The following is a 13,932-nucleotide window of genomic DNA, read 5'->3' as shown; positions in this document are numbered from 1 at the left end:
ATCTTTAAAAATCTACATATAACAGAAATGCCACAGCAGTGATGAGTATCATATGACAGTGCTTTAAAAGCACAGGTAAATCTAATACTGTATAAATGTGTAATATATATATATATATATATATATATATATATATATATATATATATATATATATATATATATATATATATATATATATATATATATATATATCAAATATATATATATGTTTTGATAATAATTATGTATATTACTTTCTATATATATATATATATAATATAGGTTTCCAAATTTCTTGCATCTATATATATATATATATTTTTTTTTTTTTTTATATAGTTTGAATTTTCACTGCTTACTTTAAAATAGTGATATCATAATAAACTTCTTATATAATATTATACAATATATATATATATATTATATACTATATATGAAAATATATATATATATATATATATATATATATATATATATATATATATATATACAATATATATATATATATAGGTGGGTGTAACAATATTTAAAGAATATTTATTATGAGCTATTTTATAGCTGCACAGTGAAAATTCAACTTCTTGATACAGCAGTTAGGTAAAGACGATCACGTCCTCCTACACGAAAGAAAAACAATTCAAAAGCTCAAACTATATCACAATTATATGACTTCGATAACAGCAAAGGAACAGTAATAAAAACTATAGTAGATGACGTAACTCAAGAACATTGCTCAGTACAGCATCCAAATAAACAAAACTGAAAATGAAAGGTTTCAGAACATCTAGGTTTCCAAATTTCTTATCATCTATCATTTCATATATTGAATTTTTTTTTTTATCTAAAATTTAAGTGGGACAACAAAACTTCATTCAGAACTTTCTATTATAGTACACATTAAGTTGATAACAGGCGCAAACAATGAGAGCTTGAAGTCAGAAGGTTAATGGTCAGTTTAAGAGGGGCAGTTGGTCTCTTCCTAAAACGGTCGTACTATAGTAACCCCAATATGAACCTTTCTTGTTTACTTGCTAACCTTGTTTTACTCTTATTCAGTTTTCATCCTCTGGACTTTACTACTGAAGGTAATCTATTTTCTTGTTTTGTCATTGTCATTTTTCAATCTTTAAAGCATTTTAATTTTGTAAGCTCTGTTGTCAGTTTTAATTAGTGTTTTTGTATCTTTTAGGGCCAGAAAAGATGGGATATGGTTTCAATGTTGAGTTAGTGTTTTCCTATCCGCACCTATTAATAAATATATCAATGATGAGCTGACTGTTATCCTATATATATATATATATATATATATATATATATATATATATATATGTATATATATATATATATATATATATATATATATATATATATATATATATATATATGTATTTATATGTATATATATATATGTATATATATATATATATATATATATATATATATATATATATTTCTATCTATCTGCATCTATCTCTGTGTCTAACTATCTGTTAATACACACACTAACACACATATATGTATACATACGTATATATTAACTTTATCACATACACAATTGTTCTGTGCATTAACTAAATTACTAAAAAGGACCTCATTCAAACTGGATGGTATCTATAGATACCATGCAGTTTGAATGAGGTCCTTTAGTAATATATATATAATATATATATATATATATATATATATATATATATATATATATATATATATATATATATACACCACGAAAAGTAGGGAAAGGCATCCTCATCATCTACAGTTTATTTTCAATGCCGACGTTTCGCGACGAATTCCAAGTCGCATTTCAAGGCTATAAATATAATATAATTTGCGAACATCAATAACAAATTAATGCAATGGCAACAACTCTTTATGTAGTAAAAATATTTAAACAAAACACCTCATTCAAGACAAGTCAATAATGAGTAAAAGGAGTTCACTAAAATCTTAAAACAACCTACCTATATGAAAGAAAGAACAAGACTAACATAAATAAGTACAAACAGAGTGAGGAAAACCAGTTGCCCAAACTAGGCTATAAACAATTTCACTGAGGACGATTGAGTATTTAACGACGGCACAGTCTTCCTGATAATTATGGATTCTAGGATGGTTAAGTCGTTGTTGTTCTGCACTCGGCCTAGGATGGAAAAATCCTTGCTGTCAATATAAGTTTTACATAATTTTGAATGATTTCGTATATTTGATTGCTCAGGATTAGATAACCTGCTACCTGTTCTATGACTTATGCCCTGTAGAATCTATACGGACCTTCAACAGCCTCCTCGTGCATCCCACATATGTATATCCATGATCACATCCCGGGCAAGTGCTTATTAAACAACGCTGGACGAAAACAGAGGACTAGCCAGTCTTTGACTCTGAACAGAGACCCTATTGTAAAGGGATTTTTTTCAGGATGATTTTCCAGGTTTAAAGCTGGAAAACTCTTTTGAATAATGGCTGTGCATTTTCTCTAAAAGTATCATCATGCACGAAAGGAAACTTGCATACATCTTTAGTTTCAGCACAGTCGATTCAGGTGTTGCCGGGTCATTTCTGTAGTAACAGGTTATTTAGGGATCTGAAAAAAGTCGTGATGGAAAACAATTATTATTGAAATATTTCACTAAAAAGGATATCTCATCGTGGAAACTCTTCCAGTTTGACGAGTGGGTGTAAGCCCTATGGAGGAGGGTTAAAATAAGTTCAGTTTAAAATGAAAGAAGCACGAACTATAAAAATTCATTCCCAAACCAGTAAATGTATTTTTCTATACACACCTGTGTGTAAAACCTGAGTCACCTCTGGAAATAATAAGATCAAGGAAGGGGTTTGTTATTTACCTCCTTCTCCATAGTGAACCTTATGTTTGGATGTTGTCGGTTGACGAACTCCAGAAGGACTCTGCATGACATTCATGACGAAATAGGGAGAACGTGTCGTCAACATATCTTCGATAAAATAGAGGGCGGAACCTAATGGGACATTTCTTCTATTATGCGCTCTCCAGGGCACATGAAGATGTTAGCAAAAACTGGACCAAGTGGTGATCCCACCCAGCGCCCTTCAGTTTGTTTATACAAACTGAAGGCAAGGTCGTGTCAGCACAGCCAGCTCTAAAAGTTGTTTAAAAATGTCCTACTAAAATTATTAAAATTGCATCTTCATCAGTAAAAGTTTTGCTTAATATTATCTCAGTATTATTATTATTATTATTATTATTATTATTATTATTATTATTGGAGGGAGAAGCAATTCCACAGTTATGTATATGTACATATATTTAAGATAAATACAACTGTGGATTTGCTACTTCATTTAAGACTCATGCTACTATGAGTATTTTTTTATTACTATTATTTTTTTGTTAGAATGAATCCCAATTCATACCCAGGACAAGCATACAGGGACCGTGACTTGAAATACAAGCCTCAAAGTATATGGTAGACAGGTTTTTCCAGGAATATTGGAAAAGTTTTCCGTGCGTCTTTAATTGTGTTCTTGAAGACTCTAAAACATTTCTTTTCCGAAGAAGAATTTTCTTTAAATAAGACAAGCTGATTTAAACTACTCTGTATCCTTCAAAAAATCTACTATTATAATTTGATGCTGGTACCATAAAAAAACTATATATTTATAACTTACTCTGCTATGCAGAAAAACTTAATCATTTCTTGCTGGAGGCAGCCATCTCTCTCTCTCTCTCTCTCCCCCTTAATAAGGTGATCAATGGCAATGGAGAAGCCTAAAACTCTCTTTTCTCTTGAAGCTGACTGGATTACTGGGCGCTAGTGATGACCATTTGGAAACAGAAATTCTTGAGACCACCTTATTTTTAACTATTGGGAAAAATTAACGACACAGATCACAAACCAGTGTATACACACACACACACACACATATATATATATATAAAATATATGTATATATACTTATATATACATATATTTATGTATATGTATCTATCTAATAATAATTTCAAGTTGATCTTGTCACTCCCTGGGTGAAATTTTCTAGAAAGTTTTATTGGAAAATAGCATTTTTTTAAAAAAAATAAATGTAGTAAAAAATCATTATCATGTATCCCATCGTCGTCGGGAGGATATCTATCTATCTATCTATCTATATGTATATATACATATATATATAGATATATAAATATATGTAGATATACATATATACATATATATATATATATACATATACTGTATATATTTATATATATACCAGTATGTATATATACATATATAAATATATATATATATATATATATATATATATATATATATATATATATATACATATATATATATATATATATATATATATATATATATATATATATATATATATATATATATATATATATAATATATATATATATATTATATATATATATATATATATATATATATATATATATATATAAATAAATATATATATATATATATATATATATATATATATATATAAATATATATATATATATATATATATATATATATATATATATATATATATATATTATATATATATATTTCTCCGGCGACGAGAGTATGAAAAGGATACGATGATGATTTTTCACTAAATTTTTAATTTCTTTCTTTTTTTAAAAATATTGATGTTTTCATTGGCAATAAAGCTTTCAAGAAAAATTTCATACCTTCTGCTGCAAGAAAAGAATCATTGTCGCCTGGCGCCGTAATATCTTCGTGTTTTCCTGCAGTCGTTTTAGAATTCTTCTGCTCATGCGTATAGCATACATCACTCAATAGGTGCACTGACACCAAGGACTACAGTGGCCATCTCATGGGGATCCTCCAGGAAGACGTCTTGAAGCCTTCAGAGACAGCATGTGAGCAAAAGAAGGCGAAGTTTATGGTTAAAATGAACTGGATGACGAAGCAGATCGACTAAAAGAGATTTTCAAGAGGGAAAAGTACATCACGAGAATGGCAGATAGCTTCAGTCTGTAATTGTTTACTGCTGAAAATATGGACTACTTCGCGGAGCAGTATGAAGTCGAGGTTCCCGCCTTCTGCGATTATTCGGCACCTCTACAGTCGTATTGTCACTCACGGACGCAAGCTCTTCATTCGAAATAAGGAAGGAAATAATCAAGAAGAGAGGAAGACAGTGGAACGGAGGAACTGAAGAATTTATACGAAATAAGGTAGAGAACTTGAGGTGTTTTCTAAGCTGATTGAGGGAGTTTTGGATGCCCAAAATTACCGCTTGAGCAGTTCTTCGCTGAAATAAGAAAGAGAAGGAACAAAAAGAGGACATCGGCGTGGAGGTATACTGAAGAATGCTGACGAAGAATAAAGTAGATAACCTGAGGTGTTAGAAACTACTTCAAAAGATTTTGGATTCACAGAATTACTTTTCGGAGAAGCAAGGAAGAATCGAAGGGATGATCAATATCGTCAGTAAGAGGGAATCTCATAAGTTTATAGAAGACGACTCCTTAAAGCAAAGAAGCTGTTTATGTGCCAGAAAAAGAACTCCAAGTAATGGTTATCGCGATGTTGGAAATGATCTAAAACCTTCGAGATTTTCCTTGAAGACATTTTGGAATCCTTCAGTCCTCCGGCTCCTGGAAGGACGAGAGAAATGCCATTCGCGCATGCGCCGAGCTTTCAAAGTGTCCAAGAACAATCTCGAGATGCTTCAAATCGTCTGAAGCCTTTGAGACAGAAAGTGTCAGTTTTGAAAAGTAGGGTAAGAGAAAGCAAAGAGTATTGGTGAGGGAAGGGTCCGACCCAGAGGTTGCTTCCTTCCTCCAAGGAAGCAGCCTATGGGTCTGACCCTTCCCATGGAAAGGGCCAAGCCCCTTAAGGATTGGCCCCAAAAGCCTGCAAGGCTTTGCCCAGTCTTTGAGGGCAGCCTTGAAGGGAAGGGTCCGATCAAGAGGCTGCTTCCTCGAGAGGAAGGCAGGTATCCTGTCAGGCTGGGGAAGCAGGCCTGGAGAGGCCCAAGAACTTCAAGGATGAGGCCCAAAGTCCTCCTAGGCTGGCCAGTCTCTTGAGGGCAGCCTTGAAGGGAAGGGTCTGACCAGAGGGCTGCTTCCTCGGAGGAAGGCAGGTATCCTGCCAGGCTGGGGAAGCAGGCCTGGAGAGGGCCCAAGAACTTCAAGGATGAGGCCCAAAGTCCTCCAAGGATGGCCAGTCTCTTGAGGGCAGCCTTGAAGGGAAGGGTCCGACCCAGAGGCTGCTTCCTCGGAAGAAGGCAGGTATCCTGCCAGGCTGGGGAAGCAGGCCTGGAGAGGGCCCAAGAACTTCAAGGATGAGGCCCAAAGTCCTCCAAGGATGGCCAGTCTCTTAAGGGGCAGCCTTGAAGGGAAGGGTCTGACCCAGAGGCTGCTTCCTCGGAGGAAGGCAGGTATCCTGCCAGGCTGGGGAAGCGGGCCTGGAGAGGGCCCAAGAACTTCAAGGATGAGACCCAAAGTCCTCCAAGGATAGCCAGTCTCTTGAGGGCAGCCTTGAAGGGAAGGGTCCGACCCAGAGGCTGCTTCCTCGGAGGAAGGCAGGTATCCTGCCAGGCTGGGGAAGCAGGCCTGGAGAGGGCCCAAGAACTTCAAGGATGAGGACCAAAGTCCTCCAGGATGGCCAGTCTCTTAAGGGCAGCCTTTGAAGGGAAGGGTCTGACCCAGAGGCTGCTTCCTGGAGGAAGGCAGGTATCCTGCCAGGCTGGGAAAGCGGGCCTGGAGAGGGCCCAAGAACTTCAAGGATGAGACCCAAAGTCCTCCAAGGATGGCCAGTCTCTTGAGGGCAGCCTTGAAGGGAAGGGTCCGACCCAGAGGCTGCTTCCTCGGAGGAAGGCAGGTATCCTGTCAGGCTGGGGAAGCAGGCCTGGAGAGGGTCCAAGAACTTCAAGGATGAGGCCCAAAGTCCTCCTAGGCTGGCCAGTCTCAAGGATAGCCTTGAAGGGAAGGGTCTGACCCAGAGGTTGCTTCCTCGGAGGAAGGCAGGTATCCTGCCAGGCTGGGGAAGCGGGCCTGGAGAGGGACCAAGAACTTCAAGGATGAGACCCAAAGTCCTCCAAGGCTGGCCAGTCTCTTGAGGGCAGCCTTGAAGGGATGGGTGGGCAGCCTTGAAGGGATGGGTCCGACCCAGAGGCTGCTTCCTCCTCCTGCCAGGCTGGGGAAGCAGGCCTGGAGGGCCAAGAACTTCAAGGATGAGGCCCAAAGTCTCAAGGATGGCCAGTCTCTTAAGGGCAGCCTTGAAGGGAAGGGTCTGACCCAGAGGCTGCTTCCTCGGAGGAAGGCAGGTATCCTGCCAGGCTGGGAAGCAGGCCTGGAGAGGGCCCAAGAACTTCAAGGATGAGACCCAAAGTCCTCCAAGTCTGGCCAGTCTCTTGAGGGCAGCCTTGAAGGGAAGGGTCTGACCCAGAGGCTGCTTTCCTCGGAGGAAGGCAGGCATCCTGCCAGGCTGGGGAAGCAGGCCTGAGAGGGCCCAAGAACTTCAAGGATGAGACCCAAAGTCCTCCAAGTCTGGCCAGTCTCTTGAGGCAGCCTTGAAGGGAAGGGTCCGACCCAGAGGCTGCTTCCTCGGAGGAAGGCAGGTATCCTGCCAGGCTGGGGAAGCAGGCCTGGAGAGGGCCTAAGAACTTCAAGGATGAGACCCAAAGTCCTCCAAGGCTGGCAAGTCTCTTAGGGCAGCCTTGAAGGGAAGGGCAGAGGCTGCTTCCTCGGAGGAAGGCAGGTATCCTGCCAGGGAAGCAGGCCTGGAGGGCCCAAGAACTTCAAGGATGAGGCAAAGTCTCCAAGGATGGCCAGTCTCTTGAGGGCAGCCTTGAAGGGAAGGTCCGACCAGAGGCTGCTTCCTCGGAGGAAGGCAGGTATCCTGCCAGGCTGGGGAAGCAGGCCTGGAGAGGGCCCAAGAACTTCAAGGATGAGGCCCAAAGGCCTCCAAGACTGGCCAGTCTCTTAACCCTATCTGGTGCAAGTTGGGTCTGGCAGACCCTTCCTTACGGGATTTTTTCATTTTTAGATAATTTTATTTAATAATCGTTTTTAGTTGATTCTATGATTACCAAAATATGGGAAATTATTAATTATTTTAATTTTCATTAGCCCTTTGATTACGGCCGAGATGAGACTCACACTTACCACAATCCGGAGGGTTTTCAGACGGTAGTCACCTGGTAGCATGCTACCAGACGCACGAAATCGTAAACAATCATTGTAATAGCGTTTGTATTTGTTGTTTGCTGCAAATTAACCTGTTTTATTTATATGATAATATTGTGATAGTAGCGATCCGTGATATAGATATTATGCAATTAATGTAACAACACAAATAAATAAGCTGCCAGTAATAAAGGAATATTCCAAAATCGGCAATTATTCCAACGGTCACGCCAACCAAATTCGACAAAGTGGAAGGTACAGCGAGTTGAAAACAAAGCAGGTCATTTCTGTCAAAGCACACGTGCATCTCAATATCACCTACATACATACATACAGTATATGTACAAACACACACACATTACTATATATCTATATATATATATATATATATATATATATATATATATATATATATATATATGAATCCATGACAACTTGCAATAATGATTACCGACACAACAATACATTTTGGACACTAGCGAATATGGACATTTGGAAGGTGACAATCGTATTTCCATGGCTGAGACGGGTGGCCTGTGAGATGCCGGAATCCTTTTGATGGAAATGACCGGTCGTTGTTTCTGCTCTTGCTTACCTTCCACCTGTGTTGAGTTTGGTGGCCCTGAACGCTGGAATACTACCTTGGGAATAGGGCCTGATTATCCTTGTCCTTCGGACAGATTCCAATTCAATGTTTGATTGACGATGGCGGTCAAAAGTCAGGGGAAAGTGAAACAACCTCCTTGAATGGAAATCGTATTAGCCGCAAGTAAAAAGGGAGGTTCCAGAATCCGCATTTGTCAATGAAACAAGGAATTGGAGACTGCCGGGGCTTGGGATAATCCGGGGCCCATTTTCAAGCTAATATTCCAACGGTCACGCCCACCAAATTCGACAAAGGTGGAGGTACAGCGGCTGAAAACAAAGCAGTTCATTTCTGTCAACAGGACACGTGCATCTGAAATGCCACCTACGCGCGTCGTCTGTCACACTTGCATGTGACATGTAAACACAATTGCCACCTCGCCACATTCACTAGGGATCAATATTATAAATCACATTGCTGATCAAAATGTGTAATTGTGTGGTGTGTGTATGTGTATGTATATATATTATATGTATGTATGTATATATATATATATAATATATATATATATATATATATGATTATATATATATATATATATATATATATATATATATATATATATATATATATATAATTGACTATATATACATGTGTGTGAGTACTTATATATATATATATATATATATATATATATATATATATATATATATATGAAGGCAATGCCCTGAAGGAAAGAGAAACGAATAAGTAAAGGACACATGTCGAAAAGCCTTGCAATACTCTGTTGCTTCTCTTCTTCCAGTGGAATTGTCTTTATTTATATATTCATCACGTTCCATATTCTCGTGATTCAGTTATATATATATATATATATATATATATATATATATATATATATATATATATATATATATATATGTGTGTGTGTGTGTAATATATATACAATTAATTACATATATATGAGTGTATATATATATGTATATATGTTTGTGTGTGTGTGTATGTAAATACAAACACATACTCACACCTATCCCTATAAAAAAATAAAAATTGGATAAATTCCTGTTACAAAAATGATTTACATATGAACTGTATATATATATATATATATATATATATATATATATATATATATATATATATATATATATATATATATATATATATATATACATATATATATATATATATATATATATATATATATATATATATATATATATATATATATATATATATATATATATATATATATATATATATATTTAATCACTAACATTTTGGAATTTGTTCAATTGTTTTGAACCAATATTGGGAAGTTGTAGGGTTTTGTAGATCATTTTATTCTGTTATAATTTTCTACAGATATTTTTCTTTTCCTTCAACTATTCTAGTGGTAAATGTTTACTTACATCTTATTTTTGAGAAACATCTAATGAAAATGTCAGCAAATGCCGCATGAAAGTTGGGTATTGTTCTTAAGTCCTCATATACTTATATGAGTGATTAAATCAGTGCAACATTTTTAAGGTAATTTGTCCTTCCTTTACTAGGATACTGTTCTCCGGGAGATGTCTGCTTCTGCCAGAGATTTATATCTTTTAGAGTGGTTCGAGGTGGAAGGTTTTTTTGGCAGCTATGCCTTGACTATAGACGGATGGTCTCTTGTTTGTCACTTTTTCATAAGTTGTATTTTGACATATCTTTCACATTCTCAGTTGATCCCTGATCCCCTGTTGCTGTCGAGAGCAACCAGATTCGCTGAACAGCAGCATCAATGTGCAGTAAATGTACTCGCCTTCGAACTTTTCAGTTCCAGGGGACCTTTATTCCTCACGCCTTACGACTGTGGAACAGCCTCTTTACTGAGGATGTGTTGCAAACGGAACTTCAAAAGTTCAAGTGAATGTAATGCATTACTACCCTTATGCAATACATCTTGTATTTAATACTTTGTTTACATTTTTATTTATTTATTGTTAGTACATCTGTTTTCTAATAACTGATCTCCTCTTTCTGTATTTCCTACTACCTTCTGTTATTTCACTCGAATGAACACCATTTTCTTAGGATGCTTGAATTTCAAGTTAGTTACCCTGTGGGCTTGTTTCATATGGATAGGGTTCACCTGAATAATAATAATAATAATAATAATAATAATAATAATAATAATAATAATAATAATAATAATAATAATAATAATAATAAAACAACATTGTCTATATTCATTAATCTCATGGTAACGGTTATTATATTGTTATTATTATTCTCATATCATAAATCATCAATACCATGATTATCAGATTTACATTACATCCGACTCATTTTATATTTTATGATATCCAGTCTTCAAAGAACAGAAAAGGAACATTAAACGCAAAAATAGTAATTTACTCTCTCTCTCTCTCTCTCTCTCTCTCTCTCTCTCTCTCTCTCTCTTACTAAAGACTAAAGCCATAATTTGATGAAAAAAATTATAATACGGATGAATTTCAACATTTATTTTTACAAAAATCTTTTTGCTGTAGATAAAAACAAAATCAGAAAATGTATAAACACATAAGACTCAATATGATTGGAAGAAGCTTTTATGACATAAGTTGAATGAAATCAAACAATGAATAACAAATGGTTATGAATCTGAATATTTAATAAGCTGAACATAATAATCTTGACAAAACTTACGACAGAATTCTAGTAATTCAGAAGTGTGTGGTATTCTCTGAAACAAGGAGCGACACATAGTCCTACATTGCAGTCTTTACACATGAAATATGTCTGCTGGCCTTTCTTGGGCCTACGGGATGTATGCGAGCACACACGACATCTTAGTCTAGGGTCGCAGTTGTTTTTCTGTTGAGGGAACTGGATCAGGAAAGTGTCTTTCTGTTAGCCGCCTTGGCTGCGTTATTACGGTGCGGTAATTATCTTGTTAGGTGCTGGAGGGTACCTTTCAATCAACTGCAGAACGACTGACTTAGAAAACTGTAAATATGACCCTTTCTTGCCAGTAACAAATCCATGCAAGTGATGACAGTTTACTAGTATCATATCAAGCAGACGGAAAAATAGTTTTATGTACCATCTCGTGGTTTTACGGATACACTTCACAGAACTAATAAGCATGTCGTTCTTGTCCACAATCCGCATTTTCTTATTATAGTCAACAACGCATGCAGGTTTTTGCACAAATTCCTGGTCGACACCTTTTTTCACAGTCTACCATTATATTTTCATGTACTGAAGATAACATATATACACTGTCCTGTTATCCTGCCATTTTAAACCTAATATTCCATTGCAGTTTTGAGACGAAATCTCAGATTTGCCTCACATCAGGAAATTTAGGCATAAATTTCCTATTTTTCCGGACTGTTCCACATGCTCCTGTTTCGTTGTCGCCCAAATACTTGAGCAGTTTTGGGCTGCAATACCAATTATCGAAATACAGGATGTGATGTTTTTCTGAGATGCGAGGCCATAAATGTTTTTACCACAGAACCAGATACCCCTAGATCCTCATCTACCAATATCTCTGTATCTTTTCCAGTATAGATTATAAAATCGACAATATAATCCGTTTTGGCATCACAAAGTTCAAATATTTTCACCCAAATCGACTTCTTTTATCTGGAATGTACTGCTTGAAACTTAGCCTTCCCTTCCATAACATTAAACTTTCATCTATGCATAAATCCTGGAAAGGTTGAAATTTTTCCTGGAATTTTCTACGCACACTGTCGAGCATGGGTTTAATTTTTTTAGTTTATTATCTGGGCTTGTTTCCTGTGAATTATCAACGAAATGTAGAACCCGTAGAATTTGAAGAAATCTGTCCCTTGCCATCAGCCTTCTCTACCCTTTTGTCTCGAATGTCTCAAGCGTAGTCCAGTAATCTACGATGCGATGTTTACTTATATGCGACATGATCATAATCACACAAAGGAACCGTATCATTTCTCCACAGTAACCTGAGCAAATTTTTCGCAAATACTTTGGCACTGCATCTCCTAGCGTATCAACAAGGAATCTCTGATAACGGTTTGTCTCTTCAGCAATCAGCCCCATAAATTCGTTGTCGAAAAATAAAAAAATAGTCTACTTCCTTTGAATTTTCATTCACATTACATTTCGACGTAATGCCACTGCCACTGCTGTCAAATATGAAATCTCTGGGCTGGAAATTGCTGGCAGCCCACTCCCACTCATCACCTGGGTCACTTCGCTGTCTCCGCCTTCTTTTGACACCTTGGCTTTCATTTGTAGGTGGCAGATTTTCGTCATTTTCACTGTCGGTTGATATTTCATCACTGTCTCTTGTACCAGGACCCTAATTATCCATTTCATTTCCTTCTAAATCCGATTCATTTTCATATCCAGAAAATGAGTCGAGAAGGTCTATAAAAATAGTTATCCTCGTCGAGAGCTCTTCTCTCGATCTGCCGGCGGTCAACTCGAGGATGTCGTACCCTTGACCTCCTCCTGTGACATCTTGATGAAGACTAATGAATTTTAGGGAAACACGTGAATTTATATGAATTCACTGTATGGCAACTGACAGACTGTTACCATATCAAGAAAAAGAGGCCAGTATTTCAATCATCAGTCCTTCACATAAAAGGAAATTACCGGTGCTCGTATACGACACAACAGTGTTCCGGGCCAGTTTATTAAATGCGTCGTATACGTTACAACCGAAATTAAAGGGTTAAGAAATCAACAAAAACTGCGTAATCAAGTCTCCCATGTTTTGATAATGTACAAAACATCACCTTCAAAAATCAGGCATAAATGGTCGATACACCTACTCCGCAACAAAATTACCTTTGGCCAAAGAGATTCTTGTTTTAAAGCATAATTAAGATACGTGATTCAAAGATTTGAGGTAATATAGTATTTACTGTCCTTCACAGCGAGATTTGTTGTAACCTTTCAGAAGTGCAACAGAAATGTAGCATTATAAAAAAGAAGTAGCTCAGGTTCCCCAGTAAAAAGCTTGACTGCATCCCTAACAAAAAATGAACGTAAGCTGTCATACCCAACGCCATTACCTAAAGAAAATGCCAACGTCATTACCTAAAGAAAATGTCTATGTTTTCAACATAAAAAAGCTTCCCAACTTGTTCCCCATTTGGTCTTAACCACTTCAATCAAATCTCCTCTTCTTCGGTGCAGAGATAATTTTAGCTGAAACCAAAATGACGCCTCGTATATTAAGTACATGTAAA

The sequence above is a fragment of the Macrobrachium rosenbergii genome, chromosome 49 (assembly GCF_040412425.1).
Source record: "Macrobrachium rosenbergii isolate ZJJX-2024 chromosome 49, ASM4041242v1, whole genome shotgun sequence".
NCBI classification, from domain to species: domain Eukaryota; kingdom Metazoa; phylum Arthropoda; class Malacostraca; order Decapoda; family Palaemonidae; genus Macrobrachium; species Macrobrachium rosenbergii.
Note: the sequence above shows the minus strand (reverse complement) of the source record.